Genomic DNA, 20,281 nt, shown 5'->3' with positions numbered 1-20,281 from the left:
GCTTCGCTGAGATGTGTTCCCTTCCTTCTTAGTCTCTTCAGAATTTTCTTTAGCTACTGTTATTGTCTTTAGCTGACTTTGGTTTAAAGGTAATGCTGACATTGTAAAAAGAGTTAGGCAGCAATTTTTTCTTTTTTATTTGAGAAGCATGGGTGTAAACTCAAAGGCCTGGTAGAATTCACCAGTGAATCCATTTAGATCTGGACATTTTTGTTTTTAGTTTGAAGATTTTTCAAAATTATTGCTTCAATCCTGTTTCTCATTATAGACCTGTTAAAATGGTTTACTTTGTTTTAGTAGACCGTATGGCTGCAACTTTAATATTCACTAAACAAGGAAACAATGAACCCACGGTCAGTGTGTCAGCTAGGGTTTCTTTGCTGTGAAGAGACACTATGACCAAGGAAACTCTTATAAAGAAAAACATTTAATTGGAGCTGACTTACAGTTTTACAGGTTCAGTCCATTATCATCATGGTGGGAAGCATGGCACCGTGCAGGCAGACATGGTGCTGGAGAAGCTGAGAGATCTATATCTTGACCCGAAGGCAGCCAGGAGAAGACTGTCTTCCACAGGCAGCTAGGAGGAGGGTCTGGATCACACTGTCTAGAACTGAGCATATGTATGAGACCTCAAAGCCCGCCTACTCAGTGACACACTTCCTCCAAGGCCACATCTTCCTATTGGCTAAGCATATTCACACCACCACAGTGTTTACTAAGAATTCAGAGCAAAAGCATAGCAGAAAGATATAAAAATGTGCAGCTGGATGCAGGAGTATGTCATGTAAAGTCTCAGGGTGGGTGTGAATGGAGGGCTCATAACTGTTAAAGACATTGGTGATGTGACAGAACAAAACAGTGCAGTGTCTTCATTTTGAACTCTTGCTCAGGCCATCTCAGATTTTATTAGGATTTGACGTCCTTGATGGGGAGTTCTGTGAAAAATTTCCCAATTGTATTCTAGGAGCCAAGATATCCCCACTTAACTTAGCTACTGCTCAACTGTTGGCACAAAACCTCTCCCTGCAGCTAACTACTTATCTAAGCTTCTGCTAATCTGCTTGCACAAGCCCTAATCCCAGCTAACAATTTAGCTTTTGTTCAAGCCTTATCTTTTGCTCAACTGCTTGCATGTGCAGAACCTCCCCTCCAGCGGCTAAGCTAGGTAACAAGATGTGGTTTAGCCCTTAAAAGCCCCTTGGTTTAAATGCTTAGTGTTATACTTGGGTCCCAGATACCTGAGTGTAGTCCCAGCCAGCTGGAATAAAGACTTTCATTTTGCTATAAACTGTGTTTGAGTTGTCATCTCTGATGGGGTCCCCATAACAGTGATACTAAAGAGAAGCTAAGCACAGAAAAAAAAAAAGGTCTTGATAACAAGATCTTACCCATGGAGTGAGCTTCGGGGTCTAAAAATGAAGACTCACTTGAAAATCTTTCATTTAAAAGGAGAATCCAGGCAGGAGGGATGGCTCAGTTGGTAAAGGCAATTGTTGCCACGATGGCCATCATGATCTAAGTGATGGACGCCATCAAGTCAGAGAACGGAACAGATCTCACGTGGGAGGTTTATTGGGGAGGGGTATAAAGAGAGTTTGGAGAGAAGGGATTGGCCTTTTATAAGGGATGTAGCATACGTTCAGGGGGGAGGTTATGGGACTTGTGGCAACAGTAGGAATGTGTCACATCTTGGCATCTAGGGATGACATATTGTTCTGTCACTGGGTTCCTGGGAGCAGGCAGTGGAGATGCCTGGTTGCTAACAATGACAACCTGAGTCCAATTCCTTGAACGTGTGAATCTCTTTCTGTTGCTCTGGCTGGCACCAGGCTGCCGTCAGCTTCTTTTGTCAGCATGAAATTCCTAGGGGAAGTTTCAATTTTTTGGTCATCATTATTTTAATGGTCTGGTGACCAAAGAGAGGGACACAAGTGTCTCGTTAAAGGATGAAAGAGGGGCCACAAATGTCTCTTCACAGAATGGCTACACTCTGCATCCATGTAGAGTTAAGTCTCAGGGTCAGAGCTGAACTGAGCCTCTGATGACTTGCACTGCAGAAGTGAGGCTCAGGGCCATAGAAGCTGCACATGTAAAGGGCCAGTCAGGTTTCACATGGACAAATGGATGGCAGGTGCAGATGGGAAACAGGCAGATAGATAGATGGAAATTCAGGTAGGTTGTGTTAGCAATAGAGACCAAGTCATCATGAGGCTCCTGGGACAGTTGGGAGTTCTCTGCCTGTTGGTCTCTACACACACACACACACACACACACACACACACACACACACACTTATACATATACACACATTCACACTCCTACTCATACACATACTCATATAACTCATACATATACACACATACTCATAGATACATACACATACATGTTTACACACACTCAAATGCACTCACACACACACATACTTAAACACACACACACGTACTCACACACCCTTATACTTGCTGCCTAGGGTAGTCTTGCTGTGTCTTCTGTGACTGAGGTCATTCTCTCTCTCTCTCTCTCTCTCTCTCTCTGTCTGTCTCTCTCTCTCTCTCCATCTACCCCCATCCCTCTGTCTCTTTTCATCTCCCCCCAACTCTCTGTCTCTTTCCATCTCCTCCCACCCCTCTGTCTCTTGACAGGGTTTTTCTGTGTTGCCCTGGCTGTCCTGGAACTCATTCTGTAAATCAGGCTGGTCTCAAACTCAGAGATTTCCCTCCTCTGCCTTGGCTTCTGCCATTGCTATGATTACAGGCATGCACACCTACCACCGAAGACATGTTATTCTTTTTTGTTGTTGTTGTTTTTGTTTTTCAAAGCAGGGTTTCTCTGTATAGTCCTGGCTGTCCTGGAACTCACTCTGTAGACCAGGCTGGCCTTGAACTCAGAACTCTGCCTGCCTCTGCCTCCCAAGTGCTGGGATTAAAGGTATGCACCACCACTGCCTGGCTATGACATCCGTTAACTCTTATAATAAGATGAGTTTAGGGCTGGAGAGATGGCTCAGTGTTTAAGAGCACTGGCTGTGCTTCCAGAGGTCCTGAGTTCAATTCCCAGCAACAACATGGTGGCTCACAACTATCTGTAATGGGATCTGATGCCCTCTTCTGGTGTGTCTGAAGACAGCTACAGTGTACTCATATACACAAAATAAATAAGTTTTTTTTTTTTTTTAAAGATGGGTTTACCCATCTCCTGTGTCTTTATGACACAGGAGAGCCAGCACAGGGTTAGATGAGAAGGTCTGTGACTGAGGCTGTGAGTGATGCCAGGGGTGAGGAGGGCAATAGTGGGCAGAAGGACATGGCCAGTTCCCACTGGGCTCATGTGTATTGTTGCTTCTGTGCATCTGGAAGGAAAAACAGTGTCTGTGTAGGCTACTGTAGGAAGAATATAAAACACACTGGGCATATAACCCAAGGACCTTGCACTAAAAACGTGGTTTGTTATTGTTATTGTTTTTGTTTTGCAAGACATATCTTCAAATAAAACTTGTGTCAGAGGTTCTCTTCCCATTGCTCTACTCCATGAAGAATAGGTCTAAGATTTCCTGTGTGGAGTTGGAGCTGCTATGTGTGAGTTTAAATGGACTTGGTTATGACAACAGAACATCAGTTTACAGAATTTCCTCAAGCAAAGCTGAAAAGGATACTAGGGCCTTCTAGAAGCTTCTGGGGAAGTAGGTTTGAACCAGGCATAGCGGCCTGGAATGGCACTGCTCCATCCAGGGCATGGCCTCAGTTTTAGAATCTCATTAACTTTAATATTAACAGATATGTAAATGTAAGTTGTCAAATAAATTTGAAAACAAATTTTATTTTAGTTTTACAATTTAACATAAGACAGAAAAATACCTTTAAAAAATCCTGTGTATATATGACTTGTACATATGTATGGTATGTGTATATACACACATGTGCCAGCATACCTTGCTTTAGTGCTCTTTCAAGATTTACTTTATGTGTATGGTCATTTTGCTTGAATATGTGTCTGTGTATAATACATATGCAGGGTCCACAAAGAGGGCCTTCACTATTGTGGGTGGAGGGACTTAAACCCAAGTCTTCTTGAAAAGTAGCCTGTACTCTTAACAGCTGAACCGTCTCTCTGCCCCACACCTTGTTTTTTCTGCTGTGTTTGCCAGTTTATCTGGCTGCAGGGCTTCTGGGTTTCGTCTGTCTGGCTTCCCTTCAATGTGCTACAGCTTACAGCTTGTACTGGGGCCTCACATAGCTCAGCAAGCACTGTGCCCCTGGAGCCATCACTCCAGCCCCAGGAGAATAATGTAGTGCCATTTTCCTTCCAAATAGTGTTGCCAATCTTCATGTGCTCACTCTGTGACTATAGTCACTGGGGCTTGGACTGCGTTGGATCTACTTGTAAAACATTCTCACCGTGTACTTATGCAGCCTGTTCCTGGCGTTTCCCATGTTCCTCTAAGGATGTTGATGTGGTTAGTGGGGACCTGAACCTCACTTCCGTCCTCAGCCTTAGAAACCTTAAAGCTTTCTAGGAAGCCAAGATGTATTAGTCAGGCTTCTCTAGAGTCACAGAATTTATGGAATGTCTGTATATATTAAAGAAAATTGTTGGAATGACTTACAGTCTGCAAGCCAACTAACCCAACAATGGGCAGCTGTGGAGAAGTCCAAGAAGGTGTGTACCACTTTGCCTGGACCTAAGCTTTTGATGGACACTATTCTTCAAGATCTGGATCAAAAACTCGAGTCTTCCAGTCTCAAGATCTGGATCACAGGTGTACCCTCCAGTTTTGGATTGTAGTTCATTCCAGATGAAGTCAAGGTGACAGCTGGGACTAGCCATCATAAGAGGTCTCTGTGATTTGTGTAGAAGGGGACCCTGAGTGTGAATCAGGAGACACTCTTGGTCCTACAGGGTGCCTAGTGGGCAGAAAGTGAGCTGAAGGAGAGGGAAGACTTGCTTTCATCTGAATGATATCCTAAATCCTGTCTGTTTCTAACTCCCGGTCTCCCCTCCCCCTTTTCCTGCATGAGGATTCAAAGCCAGGTCTGTGTATATTCTGGGCCATTGCTCTAGCACTGAGCCACACCCCCAGCTCACCCTCTGCTTCCTCTCCTTCACAGCTATTTACTTATTCGCTCATTCATGTGTATGTCTGTGTGTGTGAGTATTCGAGTGTGTAGAGCTCAGAGAACAGCTTATGGAAGTTATGGTTTTCCTTCTCCCACATGGTTCTGGGACTGAACTCAGGTTGTCAGGATGAAGGCAAGCACCTTTGCCCACTGAACCAACCACCTTACCATTCCCTCTTTTTTTGGTGAAGAGATTCTTGTTAAATATCCTCTTTCATCGGATGGGCAAATGGGCAAAAGATGTTTCCACATTAAGGACCCTGGCTTCACAGAGTGTGTTTCTATGTTGAAATGATTCCTTCAGGAAATGTCTGTGAGCTGAGGAGAGAACTGGTAGATATAGTGGTTGCCATGTAAGTTTGAGGAACTTAGTTCAGATTCCCAGCAACTGGGTACCTGTCAGCCATGGTGCCCTGTACTTACAACTCCAGAGCCAGGAGCTGAGGACAGTGCAGCAGAAATGGCAGACTCCAAGTTCACTTAGAAACCCTGACTGAAAACAAGTGAGGGGAGGGGCCAGAGAGACAGCTCAGCAGGGAGGTGCACTGGCTGCCCTTCCACAGGACCAGGGTTTGATTGCTAGGACCCACATCAGGCAGCTCAGAACTAGCTGTGACCCCTGTAGCTTCCAATGCTTCTAGTTTCTGAGGGAAACAGCAGCCATGTGTTTGCACATGCCTGTACACACACACACACACACACACACACACACACACACACACACACAATTAAAAATAAAATAAACCTTTAAAAAAATTAAAGAGGAGAAGGAAGTCACCACAGGATCAGTCTCTGGTCTTCATTTGCACCCACATAAGCAAGTGTACCCTCAGAGACACATATATACAGACATGCTTATTATATATACATATACACATGCAGACATGACATACACATGCATACACATGCACACATACATACACACATGGATAATGCATATATATGCACAATATGCACTAATAACATACCTACATACATAGGCCCCCACACATGCACACGCGTATGTATGTCTACACGGACACATGACACACACACAAGTACACAGAAATGCAGAGTTTATATAGATGTGACAATTCCTGATATTATTTTAGCAGACAGGGAGTCATTTAGTAAGTTCTCACTGTGTGCAGTCAGGTTGTACTCAGTGTTGTAGAGACTCAAAGGGTCGGGGGGGGGGGGAACACACTTGTTTGGGAATGTGAGAGTCAAGCTGGAAATGTGCCTGTGCTCACACCAGCCCTGTGCCTGTTGAAGGGTGGCCTGGAGCTAGTCTGTCTCTACTGTGCATGCAGTCAGGTGGGATGGCACTGGGCTATTGCAGTCCAGACAGGCCACTACCAGAACCTGTCAGCAGAAATCAGGGTTCAGGTCAGGGATGGTGGGCTAGACAGGGCTGCAAACTCACCCTTTCACAACTTCTTCTTGGGATAAAATCAGATTTTATATTGTGCAGCAAGAGTGTGAGGCCACATCAGCTGTGGTGCCTGGTTTTTGTTTGTTTGTTTAATTTTTGTGTGTGTGTGTTTGTTTTTCTGGGTGTCCAGGATGAATGGAGAGACCCTCATTCATTTTTACCGTAACCTCTGTTGTGTCTCTAAAGGTTTGGAGAAATCACCTTTGAATTCAGGTGGTCTTGACCTTTGCCTTGTTGCAGGTTTTTGTTCCTAATCTTGTTGATGGTTTAATCTGTTTCAGTCATTTTGATTTAATGTTGGTAGGTCATGGGTGTTAAGGCCTAGGTAACTATTATGTGGATAGCCTGCCATTATAAGGAAACTTTCTCATATGTTTCTGCTGTTACTAAGAACCTTAGTAATGCCAAGAGTAATTACATATTCTGTTTTATTCTGTGACCCTGGAAACTAATCAGGACAGAAGTCAGTAGGACTGTTCTGTATAGTTACCCACAATAAGATTGGATCAGAAGCAGCCAGCAGCAGCCCTTCCTGTGCCTATGTACAAACTTATGATATAAGCCATGCTGGGATAGACCCAACATAGGACAGAGACAAACTATTTGGAGTAAGACTTCCATTCTGAGTAGTGGTCTAGTAAAGTTCAGGTTCCCAAGACCTTCCTGGGAACTGACATACTACTTGGCAGAAAGACATACATGTGTGTAACTGACATTCTAGTTGTCAAGCTAAGATATGAATGTTTGACAAGTCCTCTTCGGTTAGATAAGTTAGGACATGAATATTATTAGACAAGGCAAGTCCCCTGTCACCTTTGAATACCCCAACCAACGTGAGCAGGATAAATGTACAACACAGACATGTCCCTAAGGAAATCCCCTAACCCTAAACCCTGATTGGTGGAATAACTTGCCACAGATGTTTGTGGATTTGGGGCTTAAAACCCTTGTAGAATCTTAACTCAGGGTCACAGTTCAGATTCTGAATCAGCACCATGACCCTGGATGACCAGTCTTGATGCACATGCTCAATGAACTGTCTCTGTCTCAGTGAGATCGGTGTCCATGTGGTTTGTGAGGCAATTCCTGGAACCCAACAAAGGGTATTGGAATTTACCTATTACACCTGGAATTTCTAGGTTTGGAGTCCAAGTTATTCTAGCATTCCATAATAAGTCTTTGTATTTAATTGGAATCTGTAGGAACCCCTTCTCCTTCATCTCTAATCCTTTAAAATGTGTTTGAGATTGACTTATGTGTGGGTGTTTTTCCTACATGCATGTCTGTGCATCACGTGCCTGTAATACCGAGTGGTATGGAGCCATCATGTGGGTGCTGGGACTAGAACCCAGGGCCTCTGGAAGGGCATTCAGTGCACTTGTCTACTGAGCTATCTCCAGCCCTTCACCTCTAATCTTACTGAGTCATCTCTCTTTCTTGGCTAGTTGGCTTGTGTTTTCTCAATTGTTTATGTTCTTCATGAACCAAATCTTTAATTGATTCTATCTCTTATTCTTTTAGTCTTCATTAATTAATTTCTGCTGAAGTAAGTTGTTATTTATTGGTTATTTATTTATTTATTGCTATTTATTTTCCTTCCTCTCTCCTTCTCCTTCCCTCTTCTTCTTCCTCCTCATCTTCTTTCCTTTTTCTTTATAAAAATGAGTTAGTGCTGCCCATTGGGCATGAATATGGAGGCACACACTGGAGCACGATCTACCTACCAGGATCAGCACACCTCTAAGAACCCCGACTCCCCTCCCTGAGCAGCTCTCACCTGCCAGCAGCTCCTTGTTTAGGGGTAGGTTCTCTGTGTCTGGATGACATATTCCTACATATCTGTTAAGTCCATTTGATCTGTGTTAAACTTTAACTCTGAGGTTCTTGGATCCTTATCAAGCCCATTTATGTGTGATGAGTGTTTTCCAGAAGGATTTCAGCACTGTGCTTTTGCCCTATTAACTCTGTTTGCAACAGCTCCTGACAGACAGGTAAATGCTGTCGTAAGTTTTAGGAATTTATGTCACTTAGTCTACACCATGGACACACTGATTTTTCTCCTGGTTCATACATAAACTACATGTAAACTCAAACCTTTAATCTTTATCTTTGGACCCACTTCCACATCTGTCTGAATCCTTCACATCATACAAATGATCATACATGTGTTTAATAGAAACTTATTTGGCCTAAGACACAGACCTTTAGGAATATTGAATAATTATACTGCCAGATGCCATGGTTAATCAAGGATTTCCTCATGGAGTGCATTCCTTAAAGCCTTTGCAATGCTAGCTGTTATTAAGGTATTAAGGAAAAATACCTCTGGATTGGAGTACACATTTCAGACTATCTCTTGGAACTCTACGGCTGTGATATTTGATCTTGATGTTCTGGTGTCTGTTTACAAAAGTACAAAATAACTGAGAGGAAATGAACACCCTGTTGGAAGAGGAGCCCTGTGCAGTGAACCCCTATGAAAGGCCTTGCTTTCTATTCAGTGGTGATTATTCCTCTGCCAGCCTGGAAATCACTGGTCCACAGTGAGATTATGTCAGAGGCCTTGAGCAATATGCAGGGTTCCTGACAGAGGCAGGGTCATGGTCAGTTCCAGATTTTGCAAGCTCCCTTGTGATAGAAAGTGATCATGTGCTTTTCTTCATTTTTGAGGACTGTGTCATCCCCAATGGCAGTGTGGGTTGACAGCATATACTCTGCATGTCCACCCACCTGGCAAGGTTTGCACACCTAAATGAAGACATGTATCCTGCTGTTCTCACGCTGACTTGACAGTCAATGTGATAGAGGCACAATGACACTTAGCCATCCTGTTTCAGCTCATGCATTAAGTAGGTAAAGCCAGGGATGTCTTCCTGATCCTCTTTGTTCTAGGGACCCAAACCCAGGGCCTCATGCATGCTGGCATACACTCCATGGCTGAGCAGGCTCCTAGCCTTTTGCCTTGGTTGGAGATCTTTCAACAGATCAAAAGGTGAACAAAAACTTAGTAGCTTCCTCCAGGCTTCTCAAGTGGTTGGGAAGACTTTAACCCCTGTCTTAGTTAGGGGTTTACTGCTGTGAACAGACACCATGACCAAGGCAACTCTTATAAAGACGACATTAAATTGAGTGGGCTTACAGGTTCAGAGTTTCAGTCCATTATCATCATGGTGGGAGCATGGCAGCATCCAGGCAGGCATGGTGTAGGAGGAGCTGAGAGTTCTACATCTTGATCTTAAGGCAGCTAGTAGAAGACTGATTTCCAGGCAGCTAGGATGAGGGTCTTAAGCCCAAACCCATAATGAGACACCTATTCTAACAAGGCTACACCTCCTAAAAGTGCCACTCCCTGGCCCAAGCATATACTAACTATCACACCCAAACTTAGGGGAGGCAAAGACAGCAGATCTCTGGAGGTAGTTGGCCAGCTAGTCTAGCAGAGTAACCTATCTTTGAAACAAAATAAAACCCCCCAAATCTGTCGCGCCCCACTCGACCAGCAAGGAAGATGCGAACAACCGGATCCTTCTCCACAGCCTTTATTGCAGAAGCACTCTTTTAGTTTTCAGGAGGAGACCTCGAATGCCCAGGGCGAGCTTCTTATATACCCTCAGCACTGGGGGCGGGGGGAGAGCACGTGGAGGTGCGCGATTGGTCAGAACTGCAGTGCCTCATTAGCATACCACATTAGCATACCCCGCCCTGGAGGGGTGATTGGTCAGGATCGTGGTACCCCATTAGCATGCCCTGTTCGGGAGGGGTTTGGCGCCAAACTGAGTTGATGCATGCGCAGTGCACTATTTACTAGTAGCCGATACCAGAGGCTGAGGCTGGCGCCATCTTGACCGGCCGAGTTGGGTCAGCAGCCTACATCTCTCCCTTTTTTGTTTTATTGCAAACCCTGAGTTACAGAACAGGTTCATGATAGTTGCCCTATGAGTGTAGTTGTACAGTGAGGGAAAGCAGAGGCCTGATCCACTGTGCAAAATGAGATATTGTAATGGGTTTCTTCTCTTGTCGTCATGCAATGAGTAATACTTCCCATACCCATCTGGATGCCTTTTGACGGGGAAAGGGAACCTTCTCCCTAGGGCGCCTGGCACGGCTCCTCCCACGGAGGGGAGGTTTTGGCATCAAACCTTTGTGCAATCAGGCATACTTTCGGGAAATGTATCCACACTCGTGGAACATTCTCTGTCGAGTACCCACTTGAAAACACCTCAAACTGCCAGTAGTGTACTCTTTATGGGCTTGTATCTGCTGAAACCCTCTCATAATTCCTTTAGGGTTGCAAGCCAAACATGAGGAGGTTCACCATCCTCGATGGCGGCCAAGGCTTGGTAGACTACGGTTTTGTGCCTGGCATGGTCTTGTTGGGAGACGCACTAGTCCCTGTTCAGGCGGCCAAAATATGTCGCTGCCCAAGCAAAATGTTGAGGCCCGGGCTGCCCCACGTTTGCCTGCTACTGTATCCCGGCCCAAGCTGCCACTCTGGTCCTCGGGTTGGGGTTCAGCAAGAGAGAGAGTGAGGGCGGTAGCAAGGAATGGAGGGAGACCAGACAGGGTGTGTTTCAATCCTGTTTATTCTTCAGTCTCTCTTCTTAGTCCAAGTTCCAAGTCTTGAGTTCCTAGTCCCTAGTTCCTAGTCCCTAGTGCCTCCAAGTTCTTTCTCCAAGTTACTTCTTCCAAGTGCCTGCTACCTAATGCCTAATTCCTACTCCAAGTTGTACTCCTTGAAGTATCTCCTAAAAGTGTCTCCTCTGTCTGATTCTGATCTGTTCTGTCTCTGCCTTTTATATGTCTCACTTCTAAGCCACGCCTCTAAGTCACACCTATAATCATGCCCTTAGGTCTTGTCTCTAACTCTGATCTCTACACTTCTAAGTTACACACCTTTAATCTCACACACCCAAGGTAACTAAACCAAGATTATCGGAGTGTGCTCAGCTGTTGTAGGCTATTGCAATCCAAGTCTCATGTCAAGGTATATGGCTCAAGATGGCTGCAAAGCTGATAGCTGCTTTCTGCTAAAAGTCGACCCCCAACATGGTCTCTCTTTAGTTTGCATAGAAGCCACATGCAAAAGACGCAACTGGCCAACACCAGGGCTCCCCAGATAAAGACTCCTGCCCACTCTTTAAAAAAGGAAAAGGATTTGGCTATCCAGGAGGTGAGGTCACTAAGGGAGATAGGCTGCAGTCTGGTCCTGTTCAGCTGGGTAACCTGAACAAACAATCTGGCCACATTTCTTCTGCTTGCAATGACCAGTTGCCTCGCAGGTATTCCGACAGCACCCTGGATTGATTGGCAGACTGAGAAAAGTTAGCTTGTAGGGGGGTGACACAGGGGCCTCTCATGGAGTATACACAGGAGGCCTGAATGACTCTAGCTTGTGGAAGTGAGAACAACTCCCTTTACCTATAGTATAAAGGACTTTCTAAGACTTTGCTAACTTTTAAGTTTGATACAGTTAAGAGTGTGTCAGACAAAGACCAGAAAGAAGATGACACGAATGAATTTGTCAGTGTTGTGTGTTGGCGGGCACTGTCAGATGGGGAGTCCAATGTTCTGATTGCTGCTTACAGCCAGGGTACAGTTAAAGTGCTAGAATTGGTATAGAGTTTCCTGATGTCATTGTGTTTGATCCTCCCAAAAGCCATCTGCAGCTGATGATGAGAAGAAAAAGAAATGGCATGTGATGTCTCTCTCAGCATTATTTGGATTTGTTCTGAGTATCTTTTCTCTCCTTTATGCCTTTGGGACACTGGGAATATCCAGAGAATTCTCTGCCATCAGTGTAACTATGAACTTTGCTGTTGGCAGTGTGGCTATCTAATTTTTGTGATAGGGAAACGTGTCACTCTCCCAGCACATGCTATAAAAGCAATCAAGATTACTACAAACTAGTTGGCTCCTATAGCTGAGTAGTATTACTAACAATAAACACAAAAGGTGCCCTAACACAAACAGGAGTAGGACTAAAGGTAATGTTTTTTTCCAAATCCCTTTCCTACAACTGTCTCATAAAAGGATGGTCTGCAGCAGCTGGAGCTTGAGTCTGTGAGCAGTGCCCGGGACTCAGACTATGACATGGACTCCTCATCACGGAGCCACCTTCGGGCCATTGACAACCAGTATACCCCTTTCTCACAGCTGTACAGAGATGCAAACTTGTGAATGTAACCATTTTCCTCCCCTCCAGAGAACTACAGGCTGTTGCCAGCCTTCCCCAGCTCAGATGTGCCCTGCTTCCCACACACAAGGCTGTCAGGCTTCCTGTCAGCCTCGGCTAGCCCCTGGCTTTCTCCCACTGTTTACAGATGTAGTTTTTGTGCACAGGTGCCACTACTGGTACCCTAGGCCTAGTCCCCAACCCAAAGGAGGTGGAATAAGAAAAATTTTTGTACTCCATGAGATCCTCCCCCAATCATAACAAAGGGTGACAGATCTGTGCAGCTACAATTCACTCCACAAAGCAGCCACACATAGTACCAATATCTGGTGAAAAGGTAAAAAAATTATTTTTTGTTTTACGCTAATAAGTATGACGTTCCACTGCAGAGTGACCAGTTACATCAAGTTGTAAAAAATTTTAAGTAAAAAAAGCAAGAGGATTATGTTCTCTCGGGGTGCAGCTATAGCCAAATCCCCCTTTTTTGTTTTTTTTTTTTTTTTTTTTTTAAATTCTTTAAGAGTACAATGGGCTCTTTCCACCATATCCTGACCTTGTGGATTATATGGTAATCCATGTTTTATGGATACTTGTATTTGTTGACAAAAAATTTTTAAAGGAAGCAGTTGTATAGCCAGGGCCATTATCAGTTTTTATCGCTTGGGGTTTTCCCCTCACTGCCCATGTTTCTAAGCCATGAAGAATGACATTCTTTGCTTTTTCCTCTGACAAGGGGGAAGCAAAAATAAGGCCTGAACAAGCATCTACAGATATAAGGACATATTTTAATTTTCTAAATTTTGAAAAATGTGTTACATCCATTTGCCATAACTGTAAAGGCAGCAATCTCTTTGGATTCACTCCCACTGGACAGGAACAATGAATAGTGTTGGAAGCAATCAGTCTTCCAATCCCCAGTATGTCTATCAGTGCCAGCAGCCAAAGCAGCAGTGTTAATAGTCTTCCAGATGCATCAGATGACAGGAGTAAGCTAGACATGATGGAGGGAGACCATGCAGTGATGTCTAACAGTTCTGTCATCCACTTAAAACCTGAGGAGGAAAATTACCAAGAAGAAGGAGATCCTAGAACAAGAGCATCCGATCCGCAGTCTCCACCTCAAGTGTCTCGTCACAAGTCACATTATCGTAATAGAGAACACTGCAACTATACGAACAGCATCACTGGTTACAAGACAGATGCAAGAACATGAGCAAGACTCTGAACTTAGAGAACAGATGTCTGGTTATAAGCTGATGAGGCAACAGCATCAAAAACAGCTGATGACTCTGGAAATTTTATATTTCATTTGCAATGTTTTAGCATTAACATGAAACGTCTTATGAAATTGGGTGGCTAGCGCTACTGGGGAATTAAGAATACTAGTAAAAATAAACTCTCTGCGCGTAGCCATATTAACTTCATTATTAGCAGCACTAACAGGCCCAGTTAAGCCTGTGTGGGCTCTCACATGCTGCACAAAGAAAGGAAATTTACCTTCCCATATCAATTTTTGCAATATTGTTAACGAATTATAAATAGGACTGTTTAATCTTATCTTATCAGTAGCTTCTAACATCCTTAAAACATTTACCACATACAGAGAATCTGATACTAAATTGAAAGGTTCCCCAAATTTATCAAAAACTTCCATTACAATTTTTTAAATCTATAATTTGTGGAGAGGCAGGAGCAAATTGAATCACCACAGGATCATCAGTATTAAATGTATATGATCCACATCCAGTTTTAGAACCATCAGTATATATAACAGCACCAATTAAAGGGCTACTTTTAGTCATTTTTGGAAAAACAATAGGATGGGATTAAAAAAATTGTATCAATGGATGCTGAGGATTGTTGGGGGCCGACTTTTAGCAGAAAGCGGCTATCAGCTTTGCAGCCATCTTGAGCCATATACCCTGACATGAGACTTGAATTACAATAGCCTACAACAGCTGAGAACACTCCGATAATCTTGGTTTACATACCTTGAGATTAAAGGTGCATGAGATTAAAGGTGTGTGAGATTAAAGGTGTGTGACTTAAGAGTATGACTTAGGAGTATAGAGATAAGAGTTAGAGACAAGACCTAAGGGCATGATTAAAGGTGTAACTTAGAGGCGTGGCTTAGAAGTAAGACATATAAAAGGCAGAGACAGAACAGATCAGGAATCAGACTATAGAGGGAGAATCAGACAGGAGACACTTAGAGGAAGAGAGACTGAAGAATAAACGGGATTGAATCACACCCCGTCTGGTCTCCATTCTTTGAGTCTGCCCTCACCCTTGCTCTTGCTGAACCCCGACCTGCAGACTGGAGCAGCAGCTTGGGCCGGGATACAGTGGCCGCCCAAACGTGGGTCAGCCCGGGCCTCAACATTTTGCCTGGGCTGCAACATTTATTTTGGCCACCCCAACGTGGGGCTAGTGTGGACCTCAACATTATTTTGGCGCCCGAACAGGGACCCGAGCTTGGGCCTCAACATTATTTTGGCACCCAACGTGGGGCTAGTGTGGACCCCAACATTATTTTGGCGCCCAAACAGGGACTCGAGCTTGGGCCTCAACAGAGGATAATGATTATCAAATTTTCCAGCATATCCACATTTTAATATTGCCCAATCATCTATGGTAGCACACAGAACCTGCAATTGATTATTATTAAAAGGTATTATAATTTTAGATAGCTCCATACCAAAATGTTGCAAATACTGTTGCACACCTTCCAAAGGTAATATTGCAACAGCTGCAGGATAATATTCAATAGTTCTGGTTATTGATATTTTAGGATGAATCCATTTTAATGGCCCATGCTGCCACAACACAGCAGTGGGTTGAAATTTTGTCTTTAAAATTATTAATAAAATAATATCTGTGGGTTGACACCGCTGTAGGGATGACTTTGCCAGCTCCTTTTCTACTATCTTTAAGGCTTCTCGCCCCTCGGTGGTTAACTCTATGGGCGAATCTAAAGCAGGATCTCCACATAAAACATTGTATAAGGGTTGAAGCTGATAATTAGGAATTTTTTAAATGTGGTCTACTCCAATTGATATCTCCTAATAATTTCTGGAAATCATTCAAGGTTTTTAAGGACCTTAAAATCTAAAGGCTTTTGATATCTCTAAGCATTAGCATCCTGAAAAACTGGAAAGGCTATTTGAACTTCCTTCCATATTCCTGGGTAAAAAGACTCTCCCCCTCCTCAGACTCCTCCCCCTCCAGGCTCGACTTAAGAAGTAGGTGCAGGCAGCTGCAGCTGAGCAGGAGGGGTGATTGGGGGCAGAGTTTTATGCACCAAAAATGTGACTGCCTCTTCCTTCTTCTTTCTCTTTTGAACTGTTAGAGACTCCATTTTGGATAACAAAGCTTCCAAATTTTCTATTTATTATTATTTATTATTATTATTTATTTTTTTTTGCTGATCTTTTCCCAATTTGTCCCAGCTCGCCAGTGTTAAATGGCCTGAGACCGTAAATCAGGGAGCAATCAGGGAGCCATCGTATCCACTCCTTGTAAAAAGGTTGTAAATACTCCCCTCTTCTTATTTAACCCTTTTGTCTCCAGCAACTCCTGAAAAGCTACGAGAAGCAGCTGAGACTGAGAATTTTCTATGACTTTACCTTATTTTCTATTGTTCTGAGAACCTAAGTTCAAGAAGCTCTTGCAGCACGCTCAAAAATTGGTTGGAGGGAGTGTTCCCCATGTTACTTACTTACCTACGTGAGGTTTACACATGGGTCTTACTGTTGATTGCGGGAGCTCTTCGTCCCAACAAACACACTCTCATTCGGGCAGATGACAATTCAGGCAAAAACATGCAATGAGCGTAAAAACGAAAGCAAGGACGATGAGGAGAGCAGCAATCAGCGGATTGACACCAAAGCTCAGCATAGTCAGACACAGGAAACCTTCTCCCGTCGCTTTACTGCTGATGGATAAATCTCCGCCATACCTCGGACTTTTAAATGGCTGCTTTACCACAGTCTTTTGAATTGCCTCTTTACCGACTTCTGAATCCGCGGACTTTTGAATCCTCTCTTTCCGAGGACCTTTTCTTGTTATCCCATTCGACTGGGAACTTACCGGTACCACCGCTTCTAGGGTGAAGAGTTCTGGATCCGCGAGAATTTCTCCTTGGGTCCCCGTTCTCGAGTTTCTTCTTTTCTGGGTTTCTTCTTTCTTCTGTCCGGGTTTCTTCTTCTTTCTTCTTTCTTCTTTCTTCTTTCTTCTTTCTTCTTTCTTCTTTCTCCTTTCTTCCTTTTTCTTTCTTCTTTTTTCTTTCTTCTTTTTCTGTCCCGGATTTCGGCACCACTTGTTGCGCCCCACTCGACCAGCAAGGAAGACACAAACAACCGGATCCTTCTCAACAGCCTTTATTGCAGAAGTGCTCTTTTAGTTTTCAGGAGGAGACCTTGAATGCCCAGGGCAAGCTGCTTATATACCCTCAGCCCTGGGTGGGTGGGTGGGGGGAAGCGCGTGGAGGTGCGCAATTGGTCAGAACTGCAGTGCTTCATTAGCATACCACATTAGCATACTCCTTCTGGGATGGGGTGATTGGTCAGAATCGTGGTACCCCATTAGCATACCCTGCTCGATTGTGGTACCTCATTAGCATACCCCATTCAGGAAGGGTTTGGCGCCAAACTGAGTTGATGCATGCGCAGTGCACTATTTACTATTTACCAGAGGCCGAGGTCGGCACCATCTTGACTGGCCAAGTCGGGTCGGCAGCCTACATCTCTCCCTTTTTTGTTTTATTGCAAACCCTACACAAATCGATCAGAGCAGGGCCAAGCACCTGAGGAATAACCACTGAGGCTGTCATGTATGTGTACCTGAAAGCACACATACACATCATGTATATGCACATGAAAGCATACATAGAAATTATATATGTGCACATGAAAACACACACACATCATTTATATGAACAGGAAATCACATACACATCGGTAACATACATAAACTCACACAGAGATAATATGTATGTTCACATGAGAACAATACAAATCAGGTGTGTGCACAGGAAAACACATATACACATCTGTATATGCACATGAAACATGTCATGCAAAAGAAGATAACCCCCACACACTATGTGCTTGTTTCCTGTACCATTCACTTTTTACTCTTTGTGATGCTGGTCCTTGTGAACAAAAGTTCTTGAAAAGAAGCTGTGTCTGGCTTGAACCAGACTCCTGAAAGGAGTCTCTCTGCCTGCAGAGACTGAAGCACAGGTTGCTGTGGAGAGACTGGAATTCTGTAAGTTCTGAGGTTAATTCTTCATCTTGGACTAGGTTTAGCTTCTGGAACAACTCCTCCTTGCCCAACTCTGAACTAATGAACAAAAACCTCTCAGAAGCTGCTGACTCTGTGGAATACTAGCTTCCAGCAACCCGGGAGCTAACAGTGTCTTCAGGTGGCATCTCGGGCCTACAGAAGAGCTCCATTTCATTGACCCTGCCTCTCTGCTGTGCCCTTCAATGCATTTCACAGTTGTTTTGATTGATGACTTCCTTACTTCTGTACCACTGTAACCCCCTCTGACAGTGCTTCTGAGTTGGAACATGGAATTGGGTCACTCAAAATGCCCCTAGGATAAATGGTCTCATGCATTTGGGGGCTGTGTGTTATGTCAGCACTGTCATGACCCAGGCTTTCCACACACACAGTGTCTATCACGGACTCCCCTGACCTGTTGGCACTGACTGCAGGGTCCACAAGCACCTGCCATCTGATTTGGATCTTAGGTGTTTCCTGACTGGAGTCATACTGTGCCTTCTCTTGCCCTAATTTTGCTTTAATTAAACCCCGGAGTGAAGCTAGTTTTGCCTGAAAGGCCTCTGTGGAAATGAGGACTGAAGACACGGCTCAGCAGGGAAGAGCACTTGCTGTTCTTGTAGAGGCCAGCATTCTGTGTCCAGAACACATGAGCAGGATTACAACCATCTTTATCTACAGTTCCTGGCATCCTCTGCCTCTTCTGGCACCCAGGAGCATTCTATGGATGTAGCACCCTTCCAGACACATACTCAAGACATTCATATTCACAAAATAAAAGACAACTTAAATACATTTGCAACAATCTATGTGTGTGAGGAACTAGTTATGTTTATTTTTTAGGGGTGTTACTGTACTATAAATGTCCTTGGCCTTCACCACGTCAGAATACAAGGGGGCAAGAGGTGAGAGTTCAGGTCACCATTGTTCAACATTTTTATCTTGAACAAACTGCCCGTGAGGCCCCACTGCATGTGGAGGCAAAAGAGCCAAATACACGGGGGTCTCTGCTCCTTCTTCTGGGCTTTTGGGGGCTTTTGGTCCTGTCATGTCGGTTCTGACCCACCCAGGGCAGCAGGCGTTCAGGAGGATCTTGTCCCCTCTCCTCTGCTCATTGAGTTTCCTGGCATGGATTCTGGACAGGACTGTCACCCCAATCTTGGACACCCCATATGCACTATCAGGCCATCCTTCTTTTGAATGGACTCCTTTCTTTGTGTCCTCCACAAACTTCTTCATGAGCCCCACCAGCTCCTCCTCAGTGATGGTCTCACTTCGAAACTTCTGCTGCAGCTCCGGGCTGCAGTTTTTCAGGGCCCTGAGACTCTCCATGCTGGACACATTCACCACTCTGCCTGAAAACACACCACCATGTAGAAATACAGACACAAGAGCAGTGTTTCCATTTGGTGAGACATTAGATCAGAACGATTTAATTCCAAGGCTTACCCTTGAAGTAGACGCCTGCATTGTTGACCAGCAGGTCCAGTCCTCCGTACTCCTTGAGCAGAAAGTCTTGCAGTGGGCGGATTCTCTGCAGGTCGTCCATGTCCAGCTGGTGGAAGCGTGGGCTAAGACCTTCCACCTGCAGCAGCTGCACAGTGGTGCGGCCTGCACCTTGTTCCGGGCACGTCCCTGGAGAATTTGCGACACAGGTCGTGTGTGATTGGGAGGCAGATGCCCTTGTTATGTCCAGTTACCAGGGCCACACGGCTGCAGGATGACATGGCTGTGTGTGCATAGAGATGTGGTCAGAGAGCAATGAACCTTCAGCAAACTCTGCAGCTTGAGGCAGCTGGACAGCTCCTGTAAACATTGCTTTAGTTGCCTGGAGTTGGATTGTGGTGGGAAGAAGGAGGGGAGGGGGAGAGTTGCAAGGAGTCAGGGGCTGTGGGCCCAGCACACATGAGCAGTCTAATCAGGGCCACCAAGTGGGCCAGGTTGCCACACACTGGCAATTGTCCTGGCAATGTTTTCTGAAAATTGGTATGTATTTACAAGGTGGTGGCTCACTCCCTGATCCCACCTCTTGAGAACTTGGGCTGTTTTATAAAAGTTTACCTTTCATAAAAGATGTCAGGTTGTCTTCAGAGCATGCAGGGTGCTGTTAGTGGTTAAAACCAGCCAGGAAAAGGACGAGGTCATATGATGGACATCTTAGGCTTTTTCCTTAAAGTGTTTTGAAGCCATCTGGCAGGCAAGACTGTGGAAGGCTGGAGAGAGGATAGTCAGCTGTCCTCCTGGCAATCATTCATTCAACTCACCAATGCTACTCGATCTTCTTCAGTGTTT

General features: G+C 44.5%; 1 protein-coding gene and 1 pseudogene across 3 annotated transcripts in view; both read right to left on the bottom strand.

Moving 5' to 3' along the window:
* The window catches only part of LOC117718132 (carbonyl reductase [NADPH] 1-like), a 31,363-nt gene extending 11,787 nt beyond the window's left edge, over positions 1–19,576 (bottom strand). For 2 of the 3 annotated variants that reach the window (XM_076943168.1, XM_076943170.1), the window contains exons 1-2: positions 19,439–19,574; positions 447–613 (exon numbers count right to left, since the gene is read on the bottom strand). The gene's annotated coding sequence lies outside the window, so the exon portion shown is untranslated. Of the gene's footprint in view, positions 1–446; positions 614–19,438 lie in introns of all 3 variants that reach the window. The other variant, XM_076943169.1, reaches the window with a different exon arrangement.
* On the bottom strand, positions 18,781–19,731 carry LOC117718105 (carbonyl reductase [NADPH] 1 pseudogene; annotated as a pseudogene).
* Between the last annotated feature and the right edge of the window lie 550 nt (positions 19,732–20,281).

The sequence above is a fragment of the Arvicanthis niloticus genome, chromosome 12 (genome assembly GCF_011762505.2).
Source record: "Arvicanthis niloticus isolate mArvNil1 chromosome 12, mArvNil1.pat.X, whole genome shotgun sequence".
In the NCBI taxonomy this organism is placed as follows: domain Eukaryota; kingdom Metazoa; phylum Chordata; class Mammalia; order Rodentia; family Muridae; genus Arvicanthis; species Arvicanthis niloticus.
The sequence above is the reverse complement of the archived record's forward strand: the minus strand, read 5'-3'. Positions and strand labels throughout refer to the sequence as shown.